The sequence below is a fragment of the Parasteatoda tepidariorum genome, chromosome 7, assembly GCF_043381705.1.
Source record: "Parasteatoda tepidariorum isolate YZ-2023 chromosome 7, CAS_Ptep_4.0, whole genome shotgun sequence".
In the NCBI taxonomy this organism is placed as follows: Eukaryota; Metazoa; Arthropoda; class Arachnida; order Araneae; family Theridiidae; genus Parasteatoda; species Parasteatoda tepidariorum.
In genome coordinates, this window is record NC_092210.1 from 19,815,825 (window position 1) to 19,832,015 (window position 16,191).

Below are 16,191 nucleotides of genomic sequence, written 5' to 3' on the forward strand. Positions count from 1 at the left end.
GAACTAACTAGATAGTTAAAATTCTTAGTCATTACAAATTTAGTAGTTGATATTTTTGTTGAATTCATTAGAACAGATTTTTGTGAAAATTAAAATAATTTATGTAATAAATTTAAAATAAAAAATGCTTCTATATAAATGTAAAATAAAGGCTTGTACTTGATTTATAAACTTAAAATGCTTTAAAAGATAATGCGAAATAAATGCTTCCATGTTACTGTTGTTGTGTACGCCAGTTAAGGCGATTATTCTTATTTTCAAGCGGCGCCATCTATAGCCAAGAATTTGACTTCTGCCACATCAATACGTCACGCCCGTTTATAGGGCTCACCCATTCATATAACCATTCATTCATCCACTGATCATAAATTAGACCTGAATCAGAGAACGATCAATCTCCAATTCAGTACCCCTAGAGGTTGATTTGTTATGGGAACATGGAGGACTTTGCGACTCGACAGATTTAGCATCCATCAGTCACTTTACTACACGGGGAGTCTTCGGCTGGCGGGGTTCGAACCCACGAACTCTCGGACATGGCCCAGCGCCCTACCAACCAGGGTATCCCGACCAAGTTACTGCTGCTTATCAGTCAGAAAAAAATAAGTTTATTCAGAGAAAGTGCGTTCTTGTGTCTGATTTCATAACTGTATCGTCTAACTAATTAATTAGTCAATTTATTCTTCACCCCTCAAACAATTAAGAATGAGTCCTAGGTAGAGAAGATCCGATAATTAAACCAAAATTTATGTAGGATGGGGCGTTATTATTTATTTATATAATATCTTTAATTCTTCTTTTGCGCATTCTACAATTCGATTTCAAGGAATGAAAATATAACAGTTTCAAATTTTCTTCAGTTTTTAAGTGTATTTTTAAACAATTAATTACGAAAAAAGCTTTGTCGCATTGATTTCTTTTAACTTCTCATTCCAATATCTTTGTAATGTATTTACTAACATTTACTTGAGTAAATATTCGGGAATTGTTTTCATGGGAATTATGTTTCATTTTAATTTTCAAACAAGAAGTTGTGATTGAAAAATAATACAAAATCGGATGCAATTGTAACTGTATCAAAATATATTTGTAATAAAGGACTAGCCTAAATAAAATTAGTCTAGGCTTGTAATTAGTGCCCGTAACGGGCAAGAGCCACAAAGCGCGAAACCACAGTGCCCAAAACGCTAGACAAGTTTTTACGAATTAAGATAATGAGAAAATCAAATCCATCATCATAATGTACTTTATTATTCAACGGCGTAATTACTTGATATGAAATTTCCTTAAAATGTAAAAGAATAACATTTTTACTATGCGCAATAATGTGCTACTTTTTGACATTTTTATGCATTCCGGTACAATCCGGTATTTCGAGTCCAGTGGTAGATTTTCAAAAGTTGTGTGATAAACAAATAAGATAGTTTAGATTTCGGAACATGCTGGAAATTGGTATGTTACATTTACAATTAATCAGTAATGTAAAACGGATATTTCGAATGAAATGGAACCTATTGGTTAAAGAATATAAGAAAAATAAACAAGAATATTTTATCATATTTTACTTAAAAATTTATACTTAAAACAAATCTGATTAAAAATTTAAAGTTCCAAACAAACTGAAAATTGTTTAATGCTATAAAACAAAATAACTTTGAATGATACTAAAATATTTTGACAGTTACAAAAAACAAACAGATTTTTAAAAATTATTGCACAGTGTTAATAGAAAAATTGAAAAAAATATACATTTTGTGCAAAAATTAAGCTAAATAACTAATAACCACATTTATAAATTATATTAAAACTTTTCGATTTACCACATAAAAATCGTTAAATAATGATCAAAAATTTTTTTTAAAAAATCATGAAATGTTTTTTCTGGATACCACTTACGCCAAAAAGTGATAAATATAGAATTATTCCGTTAAATTATTAAGAAACTAACTAAAGATCTTACTTTTTGTTAAAATAAAAATAGTTTTCTAGTGTTTTCTTTTACAGTAATAATTTCAAAAAAATTCTGAAATTTTGAAAAATTATTGAGGGGCACGTGCTTCCCCCACGACACTACGCGTATGCTTTTGTCTCAAACTTTTCTTTTACTGTACACTATAATGATTCGTCAAATTTTTATGTCCTTTTTATTTTATACTTAAATATTAATTTGCAACCAATAATGTGTATAGGTTTTTAAAACATCGATTTTTGAAAGCATATTCTGGAAATACATAGAGAAGTATATATCCTTCCATCATAAAACATTGCAACAATCAGGCACATTGGCAGTTATATAAAAAAAAATATTACTGAAATCAATTTTGTAGTTTTTTAAAAGTTAAATTCAATTAAATTATAGAAGTAATTCATTTTTTTTTACCTTCGCTTTAATTTTTGTTCAAAGAAATAATGAAAACTATTTTGATAAAAATTTTCTAAAATGTTTATTTTTAAAAATTTATAAATTTAAAAGGGAGTGGAATAAATTTTGCTTTTGCTCCTTTTCTAAGAGCTGATTGTAAGTATATGTTATGAGTTTTAATTAATTAGAATGAATACTAAAATTTCAGTTTGATGAGAATTAATAGGCAGTAACTATGCTTGCTTTTTCTGCTTAAATAATATTCCAATCCAACCAAGTATTTCGCTTGAAATAATATTTTGTTTAATGATGCTTTAAAACAAGTCAATTGTCAAGTAAGATGCCAAATTTTGTGGTAACTCTAAATTTTTCCAACACCTTTCGTTAAACATTTGCTGTTTATCTCTCAATATTTGACGTATATGAAATCTGCTGATATGTTTTAATGTTGGAACAGTTCTACTCCTTCTTCGGTTTTTCATAATATCCACAACATCACAAACATTCCACCAAAGTGCGTGGAAATAAGACAAATCCACTAGAAGAACTTCCAACGCTACCACGCAATTCTTTTTACGAGAATAAAATTCTTCCGGATCCACACATCCCACTGGTATTCTTTTAATAATGCTTAGAACATTTACTAAAGGATGTATTCGATCCACAGTGCAAGAACAGTAATCTTTGTATGAAATGCGAGCGCTGCAGTTGAGCAGCAAACGCAACACATCGGGTTTATTAAGATATAACGCCACATACAGCGGTCGCCTTGTACACGGGCACAAACTAAAAGCTTTTAAAGGAAAGTCAACCACTTTCTCATTAATGAATCCGCCATTCTGTAAATCTGAAGTTGAATATTCGAGTCGTTTTAAAGTGGAATATTTTAAAATTTCCTGGGCTAAATTGTTAAGTTCATCCTGACTTAAGTCCATTTGTTCACGTCTATCATACAGTAAACTTCTCGATTTAGCATTGGAGAACAAGACCATGAACAGTTCATCAAAGGATTTGGAAGTGCAGTACATTGTATCAACGTAATGCTGTATAATTTTATTCTTCATTTTCTGCTTTAAAGTGCCAAATAAAGATTGCGAAAGACTATCGATACACCACAAATGAAAGAAAGTTTCCATGTTTATTTATTTTTTAAGAACTAATTATTGGGAAAACAATATTATACCACACAATTCTCACGTAATCTTCAGATTGATATGACAGACATTTTATCGATTTTCGGATATCTAATTTCATTGACGTGCACTTTTGCGGAGTCTTTTAAGTAATCCCATAACAGGCTTAGTAGTATTTTTATTACAACATTCACCATAAAAAGTATAATTCAATTAAATAAGCCCAGTTGTTTGCATTGTACAGTTGAAAAAAAATTAAAAATAGTTGCTGTAGCCCACACTTATACAGAATTATAATATGACATAACATAATAAATAAATATCGATTTAAATGGAAAACTGTATAAAATATTGGGGAATTTTCATTGTATCCATACAAAGTTTCCATTGCTTTTTATGCCCTAATAGATATAACAGTGCAAAAACCAAATTAAAAATTTTTTTAATTTTTTTAAAACTTTTGAGTTATACTTGAGCAAATGAGCTTGGTTTTTTTAAATATAAAACTTTAAGGAAAGCAAATGTTTAAGATGATTTATAAAATTCTTCTGACTCCTAATTACTCAGCCAATGAAAAAAAAGTCGTTCCAATTACTAGATTTTTGAAATCAAAATATGCTTTTATAGCATAAATGTGATGCAATTAGCATTTAAATTTTTTTTAAATCATGAACTATCTTTTTTTTTGTTAATATGAACATAAGAAAAAATATTTACAGTTTGATTTAAATCAATAAAAATGGTTATGATGATGTTTATTAAATGACTATTTGATTTCATAAATAAATACATAAACTGATAAAAAATTTCAAAATTTGATCAATTATCTAGACTAATTGCAATAGAATTAGTGAAAATAGTTAACTTGATGAGATCATAATTTTAGAAATAATCGAGTTTAAAATTAAATTACAAATCAAAAGCTAAAAAAAATTAATGATTTTTTAACTACAACAGAATAAAACTAATACAAAAATAAAATAAACTAAATAAAACTAATACAATATAAAATATATTATTATGAAAAATGTACATTATTATAAAAAATATACTTCCATAGGTTCTTTTTTCCTCATTATCATGTGGAACAAAACAATGGATGCATATTTATCTCTGGTTGCGCCTTAGTAATGATCATATGTCACGTAATTTATTCTTTATCAAAGCATAGTTGACCCCTCAGTGATTTTTTCTGATTTCAATTTTTTTAAAGGACAAGGGAAAGTAGATCTCTTTCATAAACTTGAATCAATAGTTCTTCTCTTCCAAATCTACATTTAAGTTTGCTTACAGCTTTTTCATAGCTATCTCTATTTGGAGACAAACTTGTAATCAACCTCTCAGCAATGATTTCTTTCATCATGGCTTGTGATCGATGCAAAAATTTAGCATGATTATCCACATTGGGATCTTTATAAATTTTTTGAAAATGTGCCCAGTTTCTGATCTATCCATTAAAAACTGAAATTGAATCTTAGGATGTTATAGGATAACGTAATTGAATTTCTACTTGATTATTTGAAATCTTACTAAATTAACTGGAATTTTAGGATAACGTAACAACGTATTTCTTGACAAAGCATTTTCTCGAAGCACAGAATATTCTTTCTCAGAATTTACCAATTTTATAAGTTTCTATTCTAAAAGAAGCCACTGATCAGTTTCCGATTCCTCAAACTCAGCGTCACATGTCGCTTCATAAGCTTTAGTAGCATTAAGATTATCTCTGATTTTTATTTCAGTATCTATTAATAAGTACTTTCTCTGATTTTTATTTCAGTATCTATTAATAAGTACTTTCTCTGATTTTTATTTCAGTATCTATTAATAAGTACTTTCTCTGATTTTTATTTCAGTATCTATTAATAAGTACTTTCTCTGATTTTTATTTCAGTATCTATTAATAAGTACTTTCTCTGATTTTTATTTCAGTATCTATTAATAAGTACTTTCTCTGATTTTTATTTCAGTATCTATTAATAAGTACTTTCTCTGATTTTTATTTCAGTATCTATTAATAAGTACTTTCTCTGATTTTTATTTCAGTATCTATTAATAAGTACTTTCTCTGATTTTTATTTCAGTATCTATTAATAAGTACTTTCTCTGATTTTTATTTCAGTATCTATTAATAAGTACTTTCTCTGATTTTTATTTCAGTATCTATTAATAAGTACTTTCTCTGATTTTTATTTCAGTATCTATTAATAAGTACTTTCTCTGATTTTTATTTCAGTATCTATTAATAAGTACTTTCTCTGATTTTTATTTCAGTATCTATTAATAAGTACTTTCTCTGATTTTTATTTCAGTATCTATTAATAAGTACTTTCTCTGATTTTTATTTCAGTATCTATTAATAAGTACTTTCTCTGATTTTTATTTCAGTATCTATTAATAAGTACTTTCTCTGATTTTTATTTCAGTATCTATTAATAAGTACTTTCTCTGATTNATAAAAAATATACATTATTATAAAAAATATACATTATTATAAAAAATATACATTACTAGTGGGCTGCGCCCCCTGCTCGCTAACGCTCGCCAACCCCCGAAAATTGCCACGCAATCTTATATGGTTTGCGTCGCAAACCAAACTCGCTCTACTCGCAACTATCTTAAGTACATTGCAAATGCACAAAATTCTAAGAATTCAAAACAATAATTCAAATCCATATTGTATATCCATATTGCTATATGTTTCATTTTTTAAAAACAAAATTACATCTTCTTAGTAAATACTAAGTCATTAAAATAAATTTGAATTCAAATAAATGACATGTAATTCGTTAAACCTATTAGAAATGTGCTATAGTATAAAATCTTGAAGCGTAACAGCACGACTGAGACTCATTTTTCAATGAATAACTAATAACAATAATAAAACTAATAAATTCGTGATATAAATCAAAAATCGTCAAATAAATTCGTAATATATAAATTCGTAAAAAAAGCACTTTCGACAAAATACTAAAATAGATATCTATCGACAAAGACTACTCACTTCTGCCTAGCTTAATAGTATGAGATTGCCGCTTTCTCTGGTTATTTCAGTTTCCGTTTTTAAAAGCGCAATATGTTGAGCCCCCTCAGCTAGATTTGGCATGTGACATTTTTAGCGGCAATCATTGGTCGATTTTCTAGCGTTGCCATTTGGGGAGTTGTAATGAGGCTTTTTTTTGTCGCCGTGTAAGAGAAATATATATATAGATTATAAAAAATATAGTTCCACAAGTTCTTTTTTTCTCATTATCATGGGGAACAAAACAATGGATGCATATTTATCTCTGGTTACGCCCAAGTTCCCTAAGACAAGTAATTAATTCTTTATCAAATCATCGTGACCTCTCAGCGATTTTTTCTGATTTCAATCTTTTTGAAGGACAAGGGAAAGTAGACCTCTTTCATAAATTTGAATTAATAGTTCTTCTCTTCCAAATCTACATTTAAGTTTACTTATAGCTTTTTCAGAGCTATCTCTATTTGGAGACAAACTTTTAATTAACTCCTCAGCAATGCTTCCTTTCACCATGGCTAGTGATAGATACACAAATTTAACATGATTATCCAAATTAGGATCTTTATCAAATTTTTGAAACTGTGCCCAGTTTCTGATCTATCCATTAAAAACTGAATCTTAGGATATTTTAGGATAACGTAATTGAATTTTTACTTGATTATTTGAAATTTTACTAAATTAACTTGAATTTTAAGATAACGTAACAACGTATTTTTTGACAAAGCATTTTCCCCAAGTACAGAATATTCGTTCTCAGAACTTGCAAATTTTATAAGTTTCTATTCTAAAAGAAGACAACGATCAGTTTCCGATTCCTCTTTGCCGAAGCATTGGTAGCATTAAGATTAACTCTGATTTTTATTTCAGTATCAATAAGTATGCTTTTTGACCAGTGAATTTAAGTTTGATTAACTTGTCATCACTGTTTAAAATAGATTCTAGCAATCATTGCAAGCTTTAGAGAATAATCTTTGATGTTGTGTTTGAGCTTAGATTACGAATATAAACGAACAATGACGAACAGACGATAAGCACTTAAACATAATTTCCTGAAAATAACTCAATGAAATGGTATATTAGCTCATATGATGCTTCTCAAATAATATTTTTTTCTTTTTTTTCCAATGGCAGATTATAGACAGTAACAGCATACATAAACATCTTATAAAAATAAGAACAGAAACAAAAGATGCTGCAACAGAGTCTATTAATCACAACATGTCTCTAGCTTCCCAATAGCGTTCAGTGATAGAATTCCTGCGAAGTGCAGAGCAGCAGAATTATAATGGGAAATTATTCATTTATCACATTTAACTCAAAAAATAGTTTCACTTGGTCAGCATAAGAATTTTTCTCAGCTAAAAGAACTTAGAAAAATACAAACAATTTAAAATTATGTCTTTCAAAATATCCTTAGTGGGCATTCATTAGAAAAATAAAAATTTCTTCAATTCGTAGCAAGAAGCATTATGTAAATTTATTAAATTTCCGAAATTAAAAATTATGGTCGTAAGTACACACATTTATGAAAAATATTTTCTTAGGAACTTAATTCAAGTATAAAAATAATATTATGTTTACATTAGATTCAATGTTTACAAAATGAATACAAATATTCGAATTCTATCGATAATGTGAATTAAACACATTATTTGATGGATCTAAAGTTATTAAAACTCATAATAATACTTCATATAAATAACCATTCTTTTCTTCGTTTTTGATCTAACAAGAAATTAAAGCAATCTAGATGGTAAAGGGTTTATTTTATTCGAAAGGGTTTATTTAATCCGGCATTAAAAGTCATGGTCGTATACATTTATGAAAAGTGTTTTCTTAGGAACTTAACTCAAATATGAAAAAAAAAAAAATGAATATATTATGTTTATATTAGATTCAAAGACTTTAAAATAATTAGAAATATTTGAATTTTATCTATAATGTGAATGAATACATTTTTTACTCGATGAAAAGTTGTTAAAACTCAAAATAATATTTCATAATAATAACTATTTTTTTTCTTTGTTTTTTGATCTAATAAGAAATTAAAGCAATTTAGATAGTACAACAAAGGGTTCATTTTATTTTTGGTTACAATTTTTCCATGGCTTTGGCGATCTCTGTTTGGTAAGAGTTAGAAATATAGTTTTTTTTTAACAGCATGTCTAAGGAGGTTAAAGTGGGGAATCAAGTGTTTTCTGAATTTTACCCTGGTATTGAGCAAATTAACGGCTCCCGTACTTATCGTTAAAGTTCAAAAGTTTGTTTGGCTCATTCTATCAACTAAATAGCTGATTACTTAAATGGCATTATGTTCACTTCTTTCATTGTAATAATATTTCAAACAGCTTGATTCCTTATTTTATAGTTTTTAAAGTGATCGACTCTATTAACTAATTTGTTGATTGTTTGATTGTAGTAATTTGATTTTTTCGATAGCGAATTAACTAATAAATAAAATATGTTAATTTAAGAACACAGAAACGTTGCTGTTATTTCAGCAAAGATTTTATCTTCACTCTAATAAGTGTCTAGTAGGCAATGTGCAGATTTTCTAGGTAGTTCGCAAATCGCTTTGGCATTTGAAAATTGAAAAAATTTTCGGCACTTCAACAAATCATCTTAGTTAATCAGCATATCAGCTCGATAATCTGTTGAATTAATATCTGATTTCGACGCTTTATTGGTTATATTTCAACTTAATAGGTTGTTCCCCCATACGTTTTATGTCCAGCCTGTGGAAGAAACCACTGCCAAGACTTCTTCTTTGATCAAAAGGAAAGAAGTACGTTTTATTTGGTAATTGTTATAACAAATAATAAAAAACTTTGGTATTTAAGTTTTTTTTATGTTAAAAAAAAGAAAAGGCACAGCTCTGTTTTGGAAGACCGTAAAAACATTTCTAAACTATAATTGACGCGAATTGAATTATCGTCAGTTACCAAATTAATTGAATTATTGTCAGCTACCAAATTAATTGAATTATTGTCAGCATTACCAAATAAAAAAAAGAACCTGGTTTTGACAGACTGTCATTAACGCTGTTTTACGTTAGTTACTTTCACAAATGCAAATGCAGAAACTCTTGAAGGAAAAATTATGAAATTCTCACATTTTTTGAGAAATGTCTAAAAACTATACTCAGGCCATTATGTTACTGATACAGATGTTATTTAAGTTACACACTCCAGACACATTAATGTGAGCACCTGTTTAAATAAAGAATCACCACCTTTCGCAGAGGGGACCGTTGCTGGAAGAGAGTCTATTAGGGACTGAATGAAGGGGGATGTTGAGTCACACCAATTCCATTGAGGGGGAAGCTGCGCTGTGTTACGCAATTTAGAATCTATGGCGTGAATAACCCAATCGAGATGGTCCCGTCCCACAGATTCTTGAATGGGTTTAAGTCCGGGGAGTTTGGTGGCCAAGCGAGTACAGTAAACTCATCTTGGTGCTCTTCGAACCCCGCACGCACACTGCGAGCTGTATGACCGATCAAAATAATATTACTATAAAATAAATAAATAAAATGAATTTCAATATTTCTTTTTTTAATTAAAAATATACTGAGTTTCCCAAGTAAGCTTTTCTTCTTATAAAGAACTCAATACAGATCCAAGAAAGCTTATCTCAAATATAAATGATAAGATGATGTTTGCCATTTATAATTGCTTAACACATGATAGGTGTCAAAAATTAAAATTTATCGCAATATGTTAAAAAATACCCTCATGTTTGTTATGGCTATATCACACGAGAGAAAATATGTGCAACTGCAAGTGTAAGTGCAACTGTAAGTGAAATTTCTCCAAAAATCGCTCGTGTGATATAGAAATTACGGTTGCACGAAATATCTGCAACCGTTCAGGCAATTTCTTTCATGAACCAATCAGATCGTTTGCTTTTTATGACGTTTCAATTTTATGTGATGACATATACAAATGTAAATAAAAATGGCGGCGACGTTAGGAAGAGGATGATCNCTGCCAAGACTTCTTCTTTGATCAAAAGGAAAAAAGTACGTTTTATTTGGTAATTGTTATAACAAATAATAAAAAACTTAGGTGTTTAAGTTTTTTTTTTATTTAAAAAAATAAAANAAAAAAAAAAAAAAAAAAAAAAAAAAAAAAAAAAAAAAAGGCACAGCCTTGTTTTAGAAGACCGTAAAAATATTTCTTAACTATAATTGACGCAGATTGAATTATTGTCAGTTACCAAATTAATTGAATTATTGTCAGCATTACCAAATAAAAAAAAGACCCTGGTTTTGACAGATTGTCATTAACGCTGTTTTACGTTATTTACTTTCACAAATGCAGAAACTCTTGAAGGAAAAATTATGAAATTCTCACATTTTTTGAGAAATGTCTAAAAAACGTTCTCAGACCATTATGTTACTGATACAGATGTTATTTAAGTTACACAGTCCAGACACATTAATGTGAACACCTGTTTAAATAAAGAATTACTCGCAGAGGGGACCGTTGCTGGAAGAGAGTCTATTAAGAACTGAATGAAGGAGTTCGCTAGGATGTTGAGTCACACAGGTTCCATTGAGAGGGAAGCTGCGCTGTGTTACGCAATTTAGAATCTATGGCGTGAACAACCCGATCTAGGTGGTTTCGTCCCACAGATTCTTGAATGGGTTTAAATCAGGGGAGTTTGGTGGCCAAGTGAGTACAGTAAACTCATCCTGGTGCTCTTCGAACCACGCACGCACTCTGCGAGCTGTATGACCGATCAAAATAATATTACTATAAAATAAATAAATAAAACGAATTTCAATATTTCTTTTTTTATTTAAAAATATACTGAGCTTCCCAAGTAAAATTTTCTTCCTATAAAGATTTGAATACAGATCCAAGAAAGCTTATCTCAAATTTAAATGATAAGATGATGTTTGCCATTTATAATTGCTTAACTCATGATAGGAGTGAAAAATTAAAATTTATCACAATATGTTAAAAATACCCTCATGTTCGTTAGTCAATAAATAAATAAAAATTTGACCCTGATGATTGGCAACCTGATTGCCGATTCTGGTACCTTCTTGGCAAGTTAGATTCCACAAACCATTGTTTTATGTAGTGTATATTGATTGTTAAAATGACCTGCTTTAGTTGCAGTTCCTGGTGTCTGGCAAATCGAGTGTCCAGCCTGCAAGTATGCAGATAACTTGAAGAAATATCTTTTGCGAGACACTGGTAAAGGGCTCACAGATTGCAGATTTCGCGTGCCATTTCCTTTGCCTCACTTTCACCGCAATATCCCAGGTTATGGTCCAGCATATGATTTCGATCTGCCTGTACACAAATGGAATTGCGCTGGTATGCATCAATTATTGTAAAGTTTATTCGTAATTGATTTGTAAATATTTTTTCAGAGCCTGGTTTTAACTATTAATACAAAGACAGGCTCAAAAATTGAAGGATCAATTTTAGTCTGCCATGTTCTAATTCTACAATCAAAATGCTTTTATGAAACATGATAAATAATTAACTAGAAAAGTTTATATGAAACTTGTTATAAAAAAGAAAAATTGCAAGAGTTGATTTTTTTTTCAGTGACTGCGAGCCATTGNAATAACAAAATATGGTAACCCAATTTTATGCAACCGTTCAGGCAATTAAGCAACCCTTTCGGCAACTCCGAACGGAGGAATTTCACTTACAGTTGCACTTACACTTGCAGTTGCACATATTTTTCTCTCGTGTGATAGAGGCATTAGTCAATAAATAAATAAAAATTTGACCCCGATGATTGGCAGCCTGATTGCCGATTCAGGTATCTTCTCGGCAAGTTAGATTCCACAAACCATTGTTTTATGTAGATTATATTGATTGTTAAAATGACCTGCTTATTTGCAGTTCCTGGTGTTTGGCAAATCGAGTGTCCAGCTTGCAAGTATACAGATAACTTGAAGAAGTATCTTTTGCGAGACACTGGTAAAGGGCTCACAGATTGCAGATTTCGAGTGCCATTTCCTTTGCCTCACTTTCACCGCAATATCCCAGGTTATGGTCCAGCATATGATTTCGATCTGCCTGTACACAAATGGAATTGCGCTGGTATGCATCAATTATTGTAAAGTTTATTCGTAATTGATTTGTAAATATTTTTTCAGAGCCTGGTTTTAACTATTAATACAAAGGCAGGCACAAAAATTATGGGATAAATTTTAGTCTGCTATGCTCTAATTCCACAATCAAAATGCTTTTATGTTGTTGTTGCTGTAGTTCATTTGCGTCTCACTAGAGCTGCGCAATGGGCTATTGGCAACGGTCTGGGAAACATCCCTGAGGACGATCCAAAGACATGCCATCTCAATTTTGATCCTCTGCAGAGGGGATGGCACCCTTGCTTCGGTAGCCCGATGCCCTGCACGCGAAGTCGAGCACTTTACGGTAGAACAGTTTAACGAGGACCAATACCGCACACTCTCGGTCCCTACGCAGACTGATCCAAGTGGTCACCCACCCAGCACACTGACCGCAGCCAGTGATGCTTGACTTCAGTGATCTGCTGGGAACCGTGTCTTAACGATCAGTCCACTGCGGGACAAATGCTTTTATGAAACATAAATAATTAACTAGCAAAGTTTTTATGAAACTTGCTATAAAAAAAAGTAACTACAAGACTTGATTTTTTTTTTCAGTGAATGCGAGGCATTGTTCCACAACCTTCATTTTTGCATTAAAAAACCAACATTTGTTTAAAAGTTGTAAAAAGAGTTGAAAATTTTATCTTGAGTCTGAGCTCACCCGAGCCTTTTTTTAGTAGATGAGTCCGAGTCCGCTTGAAGCCCCGGCTTGGTCTGAGCCCATTTCATCTCTGTAGCATGATAGTTAGATAGTTTAAGTTCGATGACTAAGATCGGTCGATCTGTTTCTGACCAATCACAAAGCAGATACTCTCCTTTTGAAACCAAGCTTATAGACCAAAGGTAGGGAACATTTTTACCCTGAGATGCCACATTTAAATTAGTCATTGACAAAAGAGGCAGCATTAGTTGATGCATCTGTAAATGCAATTCCCCTTCAGATCTATATATAAATTGAAGAAGTGGCGTCACGAAATAGTGATGGCATGTCTTTGGATCATCCTCAGGGGTGCTTACCGTAGCCAGACCGTAGCCAATAGCTCATTGTGCAGGTCTAGTGAGACGTAAATAAAGTACCTACCAATCTATAAATGCGATTTTTGTGAAATTATTTTACAGTTTTTGTACAGCTTTACCATTTTATTGCATTACATTGAAGTAATACAAAAACCATTAAGCCATTTATTAAAATAAAAGTATAAAAATTCTTGTATTCACAAAAAGCTAATAACTTATCATAACATTTATATTTAATAATTTTTTTACAACAAACAACTACATATATATAAATACTGCTTCAAATAAAAATAATAAAGTAGAAGTATTCTTCAATAAATACTCCTTTTCGAGATTTACTTTCTAATTTAAAATATTTGTATTTTTTATGAGTCAAATAATTTTTTTTATTCTTTAAATAGTCAAAATTGCATAAACGAGCACTTTTATCTTTCTCAGAAGTAAAAAATCCCCTCTACATTAAATAGTCTTCTTCACTTCATTTTCTTTTACAATTTGATACGGTGAAAAAATTATTATCAAATGCTATCTTTTACAAAATGTTTATTTACTAAAAATACAACAAAACCATGTATTGGTAAAATATCAAAATTAGTAAGACAATAACCAAATTTTTGTAATGGCAGATATCAATACAACACGAGACTGTTACAAGTATGCACTAATAAATACAAATTATTATCTCCACAACATATAGGGGTGCGAAGCAGAGGGAGAAAATTAAGTACTCACTGTCTCTCAAAACAGTCACCGTCACGGTGTCTGGTAGATGGCAGTTTCTATAGCAATAGAGTTAGTTTATTTCAACTGGGGATGAGACATGGTCAAAAATAAGAACAAAACAGAAGAATTTCTATTGTTGGACTTGGACAAACTGAAAAGTGCGCCAGACTGGCGATAATTTCAGACTAAGAATGACTGCTAGAACTGCAATACAACAGCATTCTAATTCCTGTTATGCTCAATAAATGGCAACAAGTTATTTAATTCTGTTAATTTTCAAATTATCATAATCTATAATATTAATTAATACAAGAGCTAGAGTACCTTTGTTACAGACTTCATAGTTGATAACTTAGATACTATTAATTATGCCAATTTATTGTTTTTAGGGCATTGCCATTGTAAACATGGAACACCACCATTGGTTGGAACAATGATGCGGAATGATTACTCCTGCGAAAATGCAAAAACCTGACCTTTGTCGTGATCAAATGCGAAGTTAGACAAAAATTAACATATCTATGTCGTTTATGTTTAATAAACTTTATAGCTGTAAAAAATTAAACGAATGAGTTCTAAAAAGTATGTTTGGTTTGGTTTAAACTATTTTTCACGCATTGTTTATTTTATTTGAGTAGAAAAATACAAAACAACTTTTATTTGTGAGATTTTCACGTTAAAAAAAGGATACAAAATTGTTTACAACAAAACTCAGTCGAGCAGACACTTCATTTAGCCATAACAAAATAAATTTCTTTGGATATTGCAATGAATAATTTCTTTTCAGTGTTAGGCAATTTTTAGAAGGTAATTCAATATGTTCTAACTTCAATTTTAGCAACATGATTCGTTTATTGCCCGCAACGGCGAGAGGAAAAAGACAGAGACAGATGGATTCTATCACGTGATAAGTATAGATAAGTATGCAATAAATAATTCAGAACTTTATGAACTTCTCTTGTGCGCTACATCTAAGAATTTTCATTCTAACCAGTAAAGGAANCCCATACTAGGGAACATCTGCCAGTTGTACTTACGCTTCTTCAGGCAATCATGCGTAACGCCACTATATGTCAAATAAAGCCTTTTTTGTTCTATACCCTATTTTAAGCTTTATATTCATTTCTGCGCCATAATTCTTTTACCATCGTTTAAGTACAAAATAATGTACATCATATTCAAATTTCATGTCAATCGGATGATTTCTTGTAGAGTTATGACAAAAAGCGCACTTGTTGCTTAAGTTTTGTACACCAGTGTAATTCCATTAATTTTCAAATTATCATAATCTATAAGTCTAAAATATTAAATATTAATTAATACAAGAGCTTACCACTGTTACAGACTTCATAGTTGATAACCTTGATACTATTAATTAATGTAATTTATTGTTTTTAGGGCATTGTCATTGTAAACATGGAACACCACCATTGGTTGGAACAATGATGCGGAATGATTACTCTTGCGAAAATGCAAAAACTTGACCTTTGTTGTGATCAAATGCAAAGTTAGACAAAAATTAACATAGCTGTGGTTTATGTTTAATAAACTTGATAGCTGTGAAAAATTAAACGCTTGAATTATATTTTTGGTTTAAACTATGTTTGGTTTAAACTATTTTTCACGCATTGTTTATTTTATTTGAGCAGAAAAATACGAAAAAACTTTTATTTGTGAGATTTTCGCGTTAAAAAAAGGATGCAAAATTGTTTACAGCAAAACTCAGTCAAGCATGGTACGAGCAGACGCTTCATTCAGCCATCTCAAAATGAATATCTTTGGATATTGCAATGAATAACTTTTTTTCGGCGTCGGACGATTTTTTGAAGGTAAT